This window comes from Parasteatoda tepidariorum, chromosome 5, assembly GCF_043381705.1.
Source record: "Parasteatoda tepidariorum isolate YZ-2023 chromosome 5, CAS_Ptep_4.0, whole genome shotgun sequence".
Lineage (NCBI taxonomy): Eukaryota > Metazoa > Arthropoda > Arachnida > Araneae > Theridiidae > Parasteatoda > Parasteatoda tepidariorum.
Window position 1 is genome coordinate 61587004 of NC_092208.1, and position 12994 is coordinate 61599997.

The window sequence follows — 12994 nt, forward strand, 5'->3', positions numbered from 1 at the left end:
TATATTACATGTACTCGGTAGGTCCTAGCGGAGTCGAGGATCGAACCCCAGCCTCTTCAGACCAGAGTTTGATTCTCTAGCGACTGGACAACCACGGTTTTATTTTTGCAGTTTGCATAAATAATGAGGCAGTATTAAAAATAGCTCTTACACTCTTCGAAATTTAATTGATGTGACTCATGTTGAATAATTAATTATTAATAATCAATAATCAATTGCATAGTATTACGAATTCATTGCAAACATATTGAAATTTTCGTTTACCAAAATTTATTTTATATTCAGTTTAGAGTATAAGTATTAATGCATGAGAATAAATTATTTTAACCAAAATGCTTCATATACATATATTTCTACTTTAATGCTACATATATTTTAACTTTAGGCCGATATGGTCGAAAAAGTGGCTCTTGTGTCAAAACTTTATACCACTTTCTCGCTTGCGTAGACCACTGTTTGTCAAATCTGCCTGCAGCCGAATGTTCCAACTGTAAAGAGCTGCTTACTATGAAACATAATTTGACAAAGTGGGACAAATTTAACATTCAAACCATCACTGATTTCATTAATTGGAGACAGTCTTCACATTAACATATTCTCATATCCAGAGAACGTTAGTTTTAATGCATTAATTAGCTATATTGGGCCAGCAAAATTGCTTAATTGTATAATACAAAATTGGTTGTTCATGAGTTATAGATGCACAAGTGGCTATTGCACCAATAAATCCAAATTAACTGACCATTTAAATAACTAGAAACATAACTTATAATGTAATTATCATCTCTATTGCAGGATGTATAAACAAGACTTGAATAGAAGTAAATTATTATNTGGGAAAAAATCTCAACACCAAGTAAAAATTATTGTAGAGCAAATTCCGGCAATGCGCTTCTCTGAGTAGCATATTTAATTGATATAAGTTTCTAGATCACAGGTTAATGCAATTAAGAGAAAAACCATTTCAAATATGATATACTGGTACATTAATAATCGATGTAACCACCAGAATTTCGAATGAAAGCCCGCAAACGGGCATGTTCTGTGTCATACAGATCTCGTATGTCATTTTGCGGGATGAAGTTCAATGCCTGTTGCATTTGGTCAGTCATTACGGGGATAATTGATGCCGGTTGTGGATAAAGCTGAAGTAATATTCCAATGATGTTCCATACGTGCGTGATTGGTAAAAGATCTGGTGATCCAGCTGGCCAAGGCAACATGTCGACAATCTACAGAGCATGTTGGGTTACAACAATAGTATGAAGGTGAGCGTTATCATGTTGGAAAATACCCCTAAATGCTGCTCATAAATGGCAACGAAACCAGATTAAATCACCAGGTTGATTTACAAATTTGCAGTCAAGGAGCGTGTAATAACCACGAAAGTGCTCTTGGTGTCATAGGAAATTTTCAGGTCAGCTGGTTAAAGACTGTTATAAAGTAAAATAAAATCATGCACAGTGGATACATTTCTCCCCAGTCTTTCAGCAACATCGCGGAAAGAAAATCCCTAATTTACTACCACGTTGAAAGTCAGTGGTCAGCTGTTGATATGGACTTCTTTGCCTTTTTAATGGCATTTTTCACTAACAGCTACTCTTTGTATCAAAATTTAAGAAAAAATAACACTTAGGAACTGCAGAGCACGTATTTAAAGCAACCCAGATTTGGCCAAGCACAAATTTTGGATAGACATAATCTTTCAGTTGTATAAACAAGCCTACCAAATTTAGTATATCTATCACAACTCCTTCTTTGGGTTGAGATATTTTTCTGTCAGTATATATATATAATATAAAGAAATAGATGAAAACTTGCATAACCGTAACTTAGACAAGTTAAAAAATGCAAAATTATTTCAAATATAAATGTTTTTATACCTTGGCCTATACCGAAGGGACAAAAGCAGAAATCAACTAAAATCCAAACAGTGCGGTTACAAAATTTTAAACTAGTTCTTTAAAATAAAGCGTTCTATCAATTTTCTTAAATATTTAACGAATGCTTGGAAAAGTACCATAAAATATAACGATGGTATCATTGTATCTAATCAAATAAACAAATGATCGGAAGTCGTTTCTAAAAGCTTGTAAACGTGTCTGCAAGCACCTATCATTGAGCCGTGGTGGCTTAGGGAATAGAGCGCTCACCCCCAATGAGATGACTAAGTTCGATCCTGCCGGCTCGTCGATTTGAATTTTGCTCTCGGTTCGTACTGACCACAGTACAGACATAAAATATCCTCGTTGGTAGACAGATCATGGGCTAGAATATCCTTGCCGTCGAGCTAATAGTGGGATATTTGAGGTTTTCCACTTTATTTAACGCAAATGTTGGTTAGTTTCAACAAAAACACTTTCACAATGGCTAGTTTGACCCAATGCTTGTTCCAGGAGTTCGCTAGTCTTCTTTATTGAGTTAAAAATTATAAGGCTGCGGAGTTGAAGACTGATAGTAGTAAACTCAGAATGGGGCTGGCTGTTCAACAACAGTTATTGTTATAGTAAAATGAAAACTGTCTATCATTAATCGCGTGTTCAAACAATGTCGATTGAAATAGTTTATTCTGTAGTTTACTGTTCACTCCTTTCTTTAAATTCAAAGCATTAACTCCTTCGTCTTCAGAAAATTCAAATTGCAGTTGGTCTATGTCATTAAAAATGTTAACAAGATTTTTTGCAAAAACTCCAAACAAGTTTTTACAATACAAACTAGTTAAAAATTCTAATTTTGATATAAAAAAAAACTAATCGCGGGGTGAGATTCTTAAAATTTACTCAAATATTTAATGAACTTCTGAAAATCTAACATAAAATGTAATTATGATATCATTATATGTAATGGAATAAACAAACAATCAGAAATCATTTCCAAATGCTTGTAAATTTTTCAGTAAGTACCTTTCTTTAATCGCCTGTTCAAATAATGTGAATTGGAATCTTTTGTTTCGTATTTTGCTGGCTAATCGCTCCCTTCTTTAAATTCAAAGCATTAGCTTCCTCGTCTTCAGAAAAATCAAAAGGCATCTGCCGCAGCTGTTCCCTACGTCATTAAAGTTTTAAAGTCCGCCATTTTCTTTTGAAAAGAAGGGAAATCATTTGGAATAAATTCAAACAAACTGTTGTTAACTGCTTGAAATAAAAGGGTATTCCATTTTACTTCTCGTCTGCGTAGTTAGGCTTATTCCCAAAAAGTTCATTTTTCACAGTCGAATGTTAGTTTCATTTTGGAGACAACTTGGCACATTTGCGCCAATTTGCTGTCCAAAAGAGGTGAAAAATCAAATAACTCTTTTGTTGAAGATTATAATTGCCAATTATACTCGGGTCTGTAAGAATTCTTGTATAACCCAATTAGCTTTAAAACAAAGCCATTAAGGATTTTGACATATCATAATGTCTGCGGCTTTGTGTTTTAGCTAATTACTGGGTACTTTACGCCAAACAAGTTGATTTGATTGCTGACATACCGTCTCAAAAAGCTTTTAAGCCGTCTTTATACTATATGCATTAAGTATCGAAATGATAAGATGTATAATATTTTTGAAAATAAATATATTGAAATTTGTTTGTAAACTGTTGCTCATTGTACTGCGAGCTGCAGTAGTCATTTTGTTTGAGGATATTATTTAAGCATTATCAGAAATTGACTTATAAGTTTACATTATCGACTGAAATATATCAATCATTATTTTTAAAACTGTAACGTTTTAGTATATTTTATCGAGTTTAAATAATTTTTATCCGTTTCAAAACCTACTGCTTGACGCATTACGTCCGGGTTTCTTTTAGCGTGTTCCATTAAAGAAAATGTCTAAACAATCGAAATAATTCTTCATTAGCTATAAAGTGCCTGATAAGATCCGATGTTAACTTAAAGCAGTAGCTCTGCTATTAATGCAGTAGTTTTACTACTGTTTTAAAATTTGAATTCCTAACCGCTGAAAATATCATTTTGTATTATTATCACAGCATTGACATAATTACGATTTCCTGCAACAAAGTAAAAAAAAAAATAAAAAAATTCTGTAATTAACTAAAAAAAATTAGCGAACTCATTTTTGGTTAATTAGTCAGCCGAATGTTTGCTTCAGTATAATTCTGACACGCAGTCGTTACTTTACTTTATTACTTATCGACTTTTCAAATATTAAATTGCTACTTCTAAAGAAATATAAGATATTTATGATTAAAAATGACGTATTAAACTAGTCTACATCATTTCATGAAAATTAAAAGAAGGAAAAAAAATCAATTTCAAGAATAGCCACTAGATGGAGCATTTCTTGCAAATTGGCAACCCAGAACCCCAGACTTGAATTATTGTGATTTTTAGTTGTGGGATACCTTTAAATACCTGTCTATTGTGATTCCATCACCTCTACTTTAGAGCTAGCGCGTTTGACGCTGTATACCGTTTCTAATCCATTGCGTATAGCGCGTATACTCTTCATGCAAAATTGCCACGGATTATCAAAACTCAAAATTTCAATGAAGTGCAATTAGAATAATACTTGGAGGAATTTTTCTTTTATATTGCCGATATAGCAGCTAATTAAAATTGCGGATACTTAGTAGGACGGATGAGATTAACGGGCCAAAACCAATAATATACTTAGGTCTTCACTTGCAATGCTTGTAACAACTGAGTTTTTGACAGCTAGTTATTTTATTGAGCGTTTCTTCATGTAAACAATTTCGCTGAAATTGCGTAAACAATTGGCAGAACCAATACTGATATTTTGCTTTACGAAGCAAAGTCTTTGAATTGAATACAAGATTTAAAAAATTCGATCTAAAATCTCTCTCCACCTCCTCGCTTTGAAATATCCGAAGCTGGGCTGAAAATAAGACGGCAAAGAACTAATAACTGTTAAAAATATCTAGTTTTTCGTAAAATTTATAATGGGACTATTTGTTCTGTGTTCCACGCATTATATACACGTCATAGATTGATTTTAATTCAGCAGCCTTTGAGAGATATCTATAGTTAAATTCCGCGTTAGCACAGCAAGCAATATGCTATCTTTCAGTATTGATGAAGTATAATAAAAAACATCATATCGTACACGTTTTATATGTTTATTTGTATACGTTCTTTGTAAAATCAAAGATAATTTTTTTTAAATTTTTTATTATTACCAGGTAGAATTCCCAACATTTTACAAAACCGTAACCAAATATTTCGTGATACTCTGTTGAACCATGCAGGCTGATTACAAATTCAAATTTCAAACATGGATTTAAAAGGTCTGGACTTTTTGTAAAAATTAAAAACAAGCCCTCCTAAAAACTAATGAGTCGAATTCTTTTACAAAAAACTTATGATTCAATTCAAAATTCTTTCATACAAATAAAAAAATAAATATTCCTGGTTTTTAGGAAGTGGCAAAAAAAAAAAACCAAACTAGACATCCCCGCAAACTTCCATTATTCAGAAAATATATGTAAATTTTCTTTTAGGTGTTTCTTTTTCCTCGTTTAGAAGTTTCTAATGTTAGCAAAAGTAAATAAATGTTTAATGTTTTCCATTAAAAAATCCCCGGGATAGATTTCTAAAATGAATAAAAAAAACTCAAACGCCCTCCCTTATTAGTTATTTATAAAAATGCAAAGGATAAAAAGGTACAGAAAACCTCAAGTTTTAAAGGAAATAAAATTCTTATCACGAGTTTTCAACATCGTCTGCTATTATTCGAAAAGGCGACGATTGCTTATCGTCGTCTGCAGCTCGCCGTAGAGAGTACGATGTTTTATTAAAGATGCGAAACACTTTTACATACAAATAGTATGTTTTGCAATGCATCATTTCATGCGCCACCCCGAATGTTAAGGTTCTAATGTAGTAATCGAAAACAAACAAATATTCCAAACATATTCAGATTGAAAATGGTATGTGAGCTACTTAATGCTCTCTGCCGCAGCTAAATGCCATTTGTCAATAGCTTTGAGTTTTCAAAGAAATGTTCTCTTTGATTTTCAGTCTATTAACAGCTTCAGTGAAAATTGTATAAAATCAAACCTGAAAAATAAATATTAGTCTTAAAAGTATGAAAGGCATTACATTTTCAATAAGTTTTGCTTTTTATCTCTAGTTTTATATTATTTTATTTAAATACTTGAGCGTATTTCAAAATTCTGACATTTAGAAATGCTACTTTAAATATAATTTCGAACATCGTTTTTATTTAAATTCAATACGGAATGTGTAATAGCAATATAAATATATGAATATGAATTCTGGTTTTTTCAATTTCTGATTATGATTTTTTTTATTATACCATCTATATTCACATACTTTATCATTCACTTACCGCTCATAAAAAACATATTTTTGAGTATAAGCCTTGTATTCAGAAGTACTTAAACGAAAAACTGCTCTGTTTTATTTTGTCACCATCATTGAAGAACCAATATATGTATTTGATGCAAAGTCTCGTAGCCTTATAATTAAGTTAGAAAGTAAAGAGTTCCCACGAATCACTTTTGATTCTCAGACAAGCTGGTTCCCATCGATTTATAACTGAGTAGGTTTTATAACGTGGCTAAGGATCGAAGCTCATTGCTTCTCAATAAAAGATGACTGATTGATCGGGACAACTCAGTGTCTCACTGCTCAGTGTCTCATAGCTCAGTGATTGACAGATGCAGCTCAGTGTCTCGCTGGCCAGTGATCGACTGAGCCAGCTCAGTGTCTTGCAGGCCAGTGATCGACTGAGCCAGCTCAGTGTCTCGCAGGCCAGTGATCGACTGAGCCAGATCAGTGTCCCAGTTGATAGAAATTAATTACATTTGAGAAATCATGAATAGATCTAGCACTCTTACACATATTACATTGCATTAGTTTACATGGACAGAGAAACATCGATATCCTTGACGGTAAGCCCAATGTCAGAGAGCACAATAACTTATAATTTGTCTGTCGTTGCAATAGTTTTGCATCAACACTGTACTCGGTGTACAGAGATTCTGAACTTTTATCTACTTAGTTTACTTCTTCCTATAAGCTAATCATGCAGAAAAGTATAATGAAATTACTTTCCGCTTGATAATTGCGCAGTGATTTTTTTTAGGAAATGAAAAAAATAACTGGAATGAGAGGAGTTCGATTCTCCATAATAAATATACAAATCAACCAGCAACCATTTGTATGATTTCGAGAAATAACTTTATTCGCTGAACCATATTCGTAAAATACAAAAATTTGTGTTAAAACAATTGAAAAAATAACGTTACAGAAACCAACCAAATAGTCAATTGTTGTTGTTTCATATGATCTATGTCTAGTGAAAACTAAACTAGTTTCATGAGATTATATATACTTGCAAAAAGTCCAGAATCATTGGATGATCTCTATTTAAGTCATCGTTTGTGAGTAATAAGTTGTTCAATCACAGACTAATAGCAAAAATAGACTGCCTCGAAATAGTAAAATCATACTCTGAAACAAACACCTGTTTGATCTATAACTTCAGCACGAAAAAATGGGCAAAAAGATGGAACGGTAAACAATGTTTGATACTTATGTCTATATTTGTCAATAATTGTAGGTAGAAAAACATATTTTCTTGATTTCATAAAATAATTTTTGAGATGGTACCTGGAATTTCGCATTTTTCTCATAACGGCGAAATTTAAGACAAGCTTTGACTTGTCTTACCTTAAAATTAAGTAATCGTAAAATTTCGTCTTGTCTTAAAATTAAGACTACCCTTAATGATGAAATTACTTTTTTCAAAAAAAGATTAAAAATGGATTAAATATTTCCAAAAATGATTATTCAGCTTTCATTTGTATATTTTATCACTATCATTTAACAAGTTGAGAAAAAGTTTATAAGTTATTACAATTCATAACTTAAAAATTAAACATAACTTTGAAGTACATATTATTCAGGTAAATAAATATATTTACATTTTAATTCGAATATTTTAATTCTGCTAAAATTTTCTCATTGAGAAATTTTTTATCCTATCATAGCTCAAATATTTGTTACTTACAAATTTATACAAACAAAAATTTTTTAATTATTTCCTATCCCATATATGTTTAATGTATGCTTCCTATAAATGTTTAATTATGTCCTATCATTTCTTTAGTTTCCTGGTCAACATTTTTACAAAGTCTTGCGAAGTTGGAGCAGTTTTGAATATTTTCAGCAGAAACCAGATTCCTAGAAGTTGCTAAGAGTAACATCTGATCAAGAACACTTCAAAAATTTTCTTGTTCAAATCATTAACGCTAAAATTTTGTGTGCTTTCTATTTCTATATCCATTAGTCCACAATTCACGACACTGCTTTTAAATCACAGGGATTAAAAAAGAAATATTGTTTGCAGGAAGAAAAAAAAACAATTGATACACACAGTAACGGTAGGTAGGTATTTTTTTCTTTTTTTACTTCACGCTAGAGCTGCACAATGGGTTATTGGCGATGGTCGGTCTGGGAAACATCTCTGAAGATGATCCGAAGACATGCCATCTCAATTCCGATCCTCTGCAAAGGAGATAGCTCATCTGCTTTGGTATCCCGACTACCTGCGCGTGAAGTTGAGCACTTTAATGTAGAACAGTTTAACGATGACCAATACCGCCCTCAGTCCCTACGCCGGCTGATTAGAGTGATCACCCACCTGCTTACTGACCGCAGTCAGTGATGCTTTGCTTCTGGGAACTGTGTCTTTACGATCAATCCACTGCTGGAACACACAGTAACGATATCAACGCGTGCAATGCAGTTAGTTGTCTTGACGAAATATATCCAGCTGTACCTAAATGTTCAACTCACGCAGGCAGTAATTATCTTTTTCCCTAGGTCCAGATAACGTATTTGAGAAATTACTTCGAAAATCTACGTCTAGGTTCATTCCACGTCTTCTCAGTGTTGAGCAAAGTATTAAAACTTTAATTATAATAAACATGTACCATAATTGTCAAAATACAATGATTATTAATTCAATATGAGTGAAAATTATAAAATATAAGACTCCAATGTTAGGAGTTTTCAAACACACTATCTTCTCAGCACTGCAGTTTTATACATAGCTGTGAACTTCTTTAAAGTATATGGTGCTAAATTATAAAACGTAAATAAAAATACTCCTGTTTTAAAATATAGATCTTATCATTCATAAATTTTAAATAAGTTTTGAAGAATATGATGTCCTTAAGTACTACAGACACTTATATTTAAAATTACATTAGAATCGGTTAGAATGTGGACAAGAAAGATATAATGTTACGCAAAGCGGAAAACTGTTCGCCTGAATTTGGGACTCTTTTATTAAAGGTTAAAATTTCCCCTAGAATGTACACATTCAATTGCCTCTTCAAGAAAACATCTCCATATCTCCCTTTACTCTCCTTACTTTAACTAAATTCATTTCTCATGATTCTTTCGATATTAAAATAGGGGAATCTTGGCATTAACGTTTGTAACTACTTCATCCAATTCCCGAACCACTTGGCGTGTATGAGAAAGAATCTCGCCCAATATCTCCACTTTTCTGATTCTAATATAGATCAGAAACTAGTCAATGAGGCTGGCAAGACCTTAGAATCTTTCTCACTCTGTTTATGACTCGAAATCGAGTGGAATAACAAGAATTCAACCGTAAAATGGTGAAGCGCTAAGTCAAATCAACCAAATATAACCGCTCAGGCATTTGGACAGAAAAGGAATTCTTTCACTATAGAGAAGATCTAACCTCCCGGATATTTGAGATCGTGGAGATGGGAGAGCATATCAACTCCTTTGAATTTTACGCAACTCGAATATTTTAATTGTATGGATGGGATGATGCCGAGAGTTTGAAAGTATTTTAATAGATTCATATTCATTTTCGAGGGATTTTGAAGGATTTGTTTTAAGATTAGCTTGGAAACTTCAAGTAGCAATTAAATATTTACTGGAATTCAAGATTTTGTGATTTTAATTAATTGCTTATATTTGTTTCCGAAAAGGGTATGCCTAATATTTGATGAATAAAAAAATTATATCTTATTATTTAGTGCACACGTGGAAATGTAGTCTCCCTGCTCTATTTGGTTTTAAGTTTCATATGTTCACTTTGAGGAAGGACTCTGTCTGAACTTAATCGGTAGGTACCTTGGTTTCAATTTTGTACTTACTTAATATAAGCATCACTTAATATTTTATAACAATATATATTGTAAATTTTTTGAAGTACTCTAATTGGTACAAAGTTTTAAATGTTCACTTGCTCAAAATTTGTATAACAATATCTCTCATAGATTTACTCGTGAGTATAAAATACAGTAGCCTTATCAGGTCAGTATCTATTTCAGTATTAGTGTAGGTATTCCAACACGAGTTGGGGTGTGAAAAGTGAGAGTTAATCGCAACGGTTAGAGTTTATTCCAACAATACAGGAGATGAAAAAGAAGCTGTAGTGAAAGAGAAGCGGAAAGTCTGGAGAAGGTGAATTTAAACACCTTGTTTGGCATACTCTAGAAGTCCCGCAGTGGACTGATCGTTAAGACACGGTTCCCAGCAAATCACCGAAGACAAGCATCACTGGCTGCTGTCAGTGTACGGGTGGGTGACCTCTTGGATCAGTCTGCGGAGCGACCGAAGGTGTGTGGTATTGGTCCTCTTTAAACTGTTCTACTGTAAAGTGCTCGACTTCACGTGCTGGTCGTCGGGCTACCGAATCGGGGGTGCCATCCCCTCTGCAGAGGATTAAAATTATGATGGCATGTCTTCGAATCATCATCAGAGATGTTTCCCAGACCGTCACCAATAGCCGATTGTGTAGTTCTAGTGCGACGTAAATGAACTACAACTACAACATACTGTAGAAACAAATAAATAAGAAATTAAACTTATTTAAAGAGCTTTCTATCGTAGTAAAACAAAGACTCGATACTACCAATTCTAGCCAATAATAACATTTTAAATACATTTAATAAAAACATTTTAAATTATTACTCCGAGCTATAATGTCACTTGAGTTTCATAGAGTATGGTCATTTTTTACTTTTGTGAAACATGTTTCAAAATGCAAAACCAAGAAAGTTTTAGTCCTAGCATAATTCTTTGCTTCTCTCATAACTTTGGTAAATACGCGATATAAATTCAATTTCGTCAATGCCAAGATTATTTCCACCCCAATCTCATCGTCTGATCTTGATGCCTTGGAATTTCATTTCATTCAACTGAATGCTGATACTCTTGTTAACGACATTAGTTCCATGCCACCTCTTTATAGCACGTGGAATGCATTTTACCAGGAATTGCCTCTCTCGGCCACTGTGGTTTTTCCTGTACTGTTTTTTTTCACTATTAGTTTCATTTTGCTGCGGTTTTTCTAGTTTCATTTCTCTCCTTAATTTTCCATATTTAATTGACAACTTTACATTAATTACTATTTCAAATCAGTTTTGTTTCTTCCCGTTCACGTCAGGGTGCTAGAGAACTAAAAACATACCGATATTTTTTTCCATCTACATATTTTTGAAGTCAATCAGGTTTTTTAATCAAGTAGTGTCAGTTAACTTATCATTAATGAAAATTTTGTTATAAATTATCTTTTCAGTCATTAAAAGTAGACTATCTCTTGTTCAATCAAACTTCGAGCAAAAATAACATAGATATATTTAAAAAAAAGCAAATTAAGCTATCAAGAATACCGTATTCCAGTAATTAAAGAATTGCATTAAAATCCTTCAATTTTAAACTTTTACATAACTTATATCACTAGCCCACTTATTTTCCTCATTCATGTTATTACAATGAGACATTCATTTAAAGTTGTCCAGAAGTAATTCGAACAAGCTCAAAAAACTCGCTTAAAAAAACCCCTCTTGTTAATCATTAATGCATCTTTTCAACATTCCACGTACATTTCCAAAATCCCCCTCAGCCTTTTGGGAAAACTTTTCGATTTTAAACTTTAATGTCGCAGGAAATAAATACACTGGCATAAAGAACCTAATAGGGGAGGCTTCCTTCCCAAACCAAGTACAAATGAATGCAAATCAGAGGCAGAGATTTCCTCTACATCAGACTCGGCTACCATTGATTTTGATGTTGCTGTGTGAATCCCCATCAAACATTGGTACTAGAAGGCTAGCCTTAACATCTTAAAATCACCCGGGTATGAATGCGAATCTTTGATGGCATTCATAGCACGCTAAGAATAGTTTATTAGAATAAAGCACACATAGAAAAGCAGAAAACGTGAGGTACTTTGCCCCTTCCAACCCCAAGAAGTCTAGAGCTAACAAAGACTGGGTTTATCTGCAAGCGGAAGCTAATTGTTGCCTTCCGAAATTTATGTAAAAATGTGTCGGGTGCTATAAAATGAAATGGGATAAAAGATGGAGGGGGCGGCGATGACGGGAGGTTGGAATGTATTTTTGGAAGCTGTTGTTGTGGAATTATCTTAAGGAAGTACTTGTTGAAATTCAGAGGGATTTTTTAAGATGATTTCTTAACTATTCTTTATGGAAAATCAATGCTATTCTTGAACAATAAAATTGGTAGTTATTGTGGCATGTAAGATTCGTATAGTCGGCGTGTGTCTCTTAATGATTATGTAATTAAAATTACTGGGTAAATCATTAGCATACTGTTTGCTTAGAAGAGCCTGTTATGGCTTTATCACACCTGCAGTTAGATAAATATTTTAACAATTAGGCTAATGATTTTGTTAGGAGTTAAAAACTAAATTAATGTATGAAAATCAATGTTTTTAATTAGAAAATGTAACAGTGAGGATTAATTTCGCCCAAGAACATTAATGATGGATTGAAGTTAGAAAAATGGCATGATCTCGCATTTTTAAATGTGTTGCACTGAGTTAAAATATATGAAAAGTGAAAGTTCCGTCCAATTGGAATGGCCTGATGCTGGTAGAAAATGTTTGGGTATAATAGGTGTGTGACCAATACGCAAGTGACTTAAAGGTATTTCAAAATATCGGCAGATATTTAATTGATAGCGTGATGTTTGGTTAATATTTGGAAAG

At 33.0% G+C, this 12994-nt stretch overlaps 1 long non-coding RNA gene across 1 annotated transcript in view; it reads left to right on the forward strand.

Annotated features, from left to right (window-relative positions):
- Positions 1 to 9260: 9260 nt before the first annotated feature.
- LOC139425713 (uncharacterized) overlaps positions 9261 to 12994 on the forward strand; it is a 92705-nt gene continuing 88971 nt past the window's right edge. Inside the window, exon 1 of the long non-coding RNA XR_011636875.1 lies at positions 9261 to 10102. This is a non-coding gene — a long non-coding RNA (uncharacterized lncRNA). The remainder of the gene's footprint in view (positions 10103 to 12994) is intronic.